Source organism: Propithecus coquereli, unplaced genomic scaffold (genome assembly GCF_000956105.1).
Source record: "Propithecus coquereli isolate 6110/MARCELLA unplaced genomic scaffold, Pcoq_1.0 Scaffold91, whole genome shotgun sequence".
Lineage (NCBI taxonomy): Eukaryota > Metazoa > Chordata > Mammalia > Primates > Indriidae > Propithecus > Propithecus coquereli.
Window position 1 is genome coordinate 1032978 of NW_012155396.1, and position 4544 is coordinate 1037521.

A 4544-nucleotide genomic window follows, 5' to 3' on the forward strand; every position below is an offset into this window, starting at 1 on the left:
TTTTTGGCAGTTGGATACCTACCGCAAAACTTATTTATACAGTGTATTTTTTCTTTGAAGTTAGAAAATACTGATAATAGAATTAAAGTATATCACATTGAATTTTCAGCTTGCCTTAGGATGCCTGTGTTCCTAAGTTGTAGGGTTTTTTTTAAAGCCCTAACAGATAGCAGTCTCAAATATGTAAATTGCTAGTTAATAGCTGGTAAATTTTAGATGCTGAAAATAACTCATGCTGTGCCCTTAAGCCAAAGTATGAAACAAGGTTTATTTTTAAACATATTCTTTGAAGAACTCTGACCGCAAGGTAGAGATCAGAGGCAAAGATACATCAAAGTGTTAAAATTATCATTTGAGTTTTTATATGTGACAAGTCCTTTCAAGACAGATTTGAAGAACAGAGTTCATTCTCTTTTCCCAAAAGATATAAATATTAGTGTGCTCAGAATGCTAAAAAATCTGATTGCAAAAGGAGAGGGAAACTGCCCTGGGAAAAACCTTTTGTTGAACACCACTTTGCAGTTTGGAAAGCACTTTACATATAACATAAAACCGCTATTAACAACTGATGTGTATTTGTTCCTACAGTGTTTTCCCACTTTATCTCTTCTGGGGTTTTAACCTAGGTCTACAGTATAATAGGTGGACAATAGAGTGTGCAACGTTAATGATCACATAGAAATAAGTCCCATGCGCACTGGAGAATGGTAGGAGAGCCTCTTCTATCTCCGCTACTCCACTCTTCCCACAGTGATTCTCTGACACCAATGTGACACTGTTCAGAGTTAGAGCAAGTTAAGTGCTCAGTGTCGCAAGATTGCCTCCACTTCAGACACCAGCCACAAATGCAGTCAATGGTCTACCCTCACTTCTACCCAGCCAACTATTATACAAGTTCAGGGTTCCCACAGTTCCCCACCCTCCAAGTTCAATAATGCACTAGAACAACTCACAGAACTCAGCAAAGTACTGTACTTACAGTTTTATTACAAAGCATACGATTCAGGAACAGCCAAAAGGAAGAAATGCGAAAGATAAGGTGGAGGGGTGCTGAGGAGGACAGCAGTTTCCATGCCTTCTCCTGGCATGCCACCCTCCTAGCACGTTGATGCGTTCACCACCTCAGAAGCTCTCGCTGAAATTTCTTAACTTAGGCTGATTAAATCCTTGGCCATTGGTAACTGAACTCAATCCCCAACCCCTCTCCGCTCCCTGAAGGTCTCAGATGGGCTGATAGTTGTAGTCCTCTAATCATGTTGGCTCCTCTGGTGACCCACCTCCATCTTGAAGCTATCTAGTGGCCCCCTCCCAATAAGTCACCTTATTAGTATAAACTGGTAAGGTCAAACAGGACTTGTTAGGAACAACAAAAGATAAATTCCAAGAGGCCAGGCTCGGTGGCTCATGGCTGTAATCCTAGCACTCTAGGAGGCCAAGGCGGGAGGATTGCTCAAGGTCAGGAGTTCGAGACCAGCCTGAGCAAAAATGAGACACCGTCTCTACTAAAAATAGAAAGAAATTAGCCAGACAACTAAAAACATATAGAAAAAAATTAGCCAGGCATGGTGGCACATGCCTGCAGTCCCAGCTACTCAAGGAGGCTGAGACAGAAGGATTGCTTAAACTGAGGAGTTTGAGGTTGCTGTGAGCGAGGCTGACGCCACGGCACTCTAGCCCAGGCGACAGAGCAAGACTCTGTCTCCAAAAAAAATAATCTCCAAAATAAATAAATAAATAAATAAATTCCAAGGGTTTTAGGAGCTCTGTGCTAGGAACCCAGGACAAAAACGAAACACTTTTATTATACTATAACTACCATCTGAGATTGAAAAGAAAACTGAACACTAATATCAATGCATTTAAAAGCCAGAACTCTTTTTGTCTACGTACCAAGCGTACCAAACCACAAGGCTTTTATAGTCTTACTAGTCTAAAAACGCTGCCATGCTCATGTAATACTTGGGAGTATTTTCATGGAAATTTTGTTTCTCCCACTACTTTCAACTTGGAATTAAAGATTTCGGGATTAGAAGGGTCCATGAAAGTTCTCGCTCTGGACTGACCCCCTATTTTATACTTTGAGTAAGCCAACAGGCTTAATAAGTCAAAAAGTGACCTAATGTAAATAGCTTTCAATCAAGTGGATTTTAATTCACATTTTTAATTTAACGTGAGTTGATTGTTTTAAGCAAGTGATCATATGTTTATTAAGGTGTTCACATGAAAATAATGTTCTGTAACTCTGACATGCAAAATACCTTAATAGCTTTGAGTTCATTAGGTTAACACTGACCTTTTTATTAATTACATCAAGAGAGGGGACCTAGGCTGAGTGTTTTTTATGTAGAATGTGCTGAGCTGTGCTATAGCTCTTACAGAATTTGTCATAAAGGATTCAAATAAGAAGCAGCAGGAATTAAAACTATCAAACCGTCATCACCACCAATTAATGAGATCCATTCTAGTTAGAGGCCTAGACATGTATTGCTTCAAAACCATAAATGCAGAGGCTATCATAATAATATAGTCTGAACTTATATCTTAAAGCTGTACTCTGTACCCTATAAATGTTACTGCATTAATTTTATTGATGTGGTAAGTAGGAAGGCAGCATGTGAGTTCGATATCTTTTTCTCCTTGTCTTTCTCCTACAATCCAATATGATGCTATAAATATGACCCTAAGAATTAGTCAACTGAAGCAATCCTCATCTTGATGTTTGTACCAAAATGCAGCCTAGAAAAGAAAAATTTTATTCTAACATAATAGCTGTCATTTATGAATCACTAATATACTGAGCACTTTACATTTAGTTATTTCAGTGACCTCCTGAGGCTACTATATTATTAGGTATCATTTTATAAGTAAAAGAAACAAAGAAGCTGAAAAACAACTGGTAAGGTACAGCTAGTAGTTGAACTGGAGATGGACTCCACAGATTACCTCTGATCGCTAAAATACAGTTACCTTTCTACAAAATCTTTGTATTATAGTTGACAACATTGGATTGCCCAAAGCATAGGATAAACACCTATTTTCTTTTTGGAATCTCCACCAGCTATTGATGGGTTAGAAATAGAGGGAACAAGAGATCAAAAAAGGTGGAAAGATTGTCCTTTAATATCTTCTTGCTCTGAGACTTTAGGCAACTTTAGCATGCCTCAGGATGGTTTTCCAACTTTAGCATGCATCAGAATCTCGTTAAAGCTAGTTGGGGATGATGGCCCACACCTGCAGTCCCAGCAACTCAGGAGGCTGAGACAGGAGGATGGCTTGAGCCCAGGAGTTCAAGGTTACAGTGAACTGTGATCGTGCCACTGCACTCTAGCCTGGGTGACAAAGCGAGACCCCTGTCTCTAAAAATGAAAATAAATAAAGATAAATTTGTAAATGTTTTAAAAACACACATTTCTGGCCCCACACTCAGAGTTGCTGATTCAGTTGGTCTGGGTTAAAGCCTGGGAATTTGCATTTCTAGCAGTTTCTCAGGTAACACTGATGCTGTTAGTCCTGGGTCCACACTTGGAGAACAACTGAGATAGGGCACTTCAAGGAAGCACAGACAAGTAGCCAGTGAAATGACCCTTTTTGAGGGCCTCCTCTTTTTTATAGTTTAGCCAGGTGCTTACTCCAGATGTATCTTGTTACCTGTTGCTCATGTTCACCTTTCATTGTGATGAGCTAGAGACTAAGACAACAGTTTTAGGGGATTGTATCAAGCAAGAACATTCTAGTTATTCTCAGTAGCTAACTGCTTTTATGTTTTTGAAATGAAAATGTCACAAAGACATGAAATGTTAGAGAGCAATAAGAAATTAAAAACCTTAAAATCAGAATAATTGACTAGGAATACTTTTGCTTCCTCTAGGTAACTCAAATATACTTTAGACCAAAATGTTAGTTAATATCTGCTGAGAAGCACATGCCAATGTATGAATTCATTCAAGAGAATAGCTAATCATTAACTCTGGTTTGGGGACCTGTAGACTAGCTATATTAGAACAGTAACTGTCTTATGAAATAATAGTTGTCTAAGGGATATATAAATTTAGACACAGAAAATACTATGGAGGGAATAATATGGGCTCAGAACCCTAGTCCAAATGAAATAGTGCTTATTAAAAACTAAAATCAAAGAAAGGCAATTCGATTCAAATTTGATTTTTAAAACTTTTCATAATAGGTAATTTTGCTAACATGTCAATGGACCCAGAGCCTTCAGCTGTTTCTCTTTGTCCAATTATAAATAATACCCAAATGCCAACCATAAGAAAGTATCACATGAATTGCTATACTTAGATTCATATTCAAGAAAACTTTAGAGTACAGTTGCTACCACAGTGAGAATCTCAGGAACTCAAACTTTATAATGAAAATTATTGGGTGGGCTCGGTGGCTCATGCCTGCAATCCTAGCACTCTGGGAGGCCGAGGCGGGCGGATTGTTTGAGCTCAGGAAGTTCGAAACCAGCCTGAGCAAGAGCGAGACCCCGTCTCTACTAAAAATACAAAGAAATTAATTGGACAACTAAAAATATATACAAA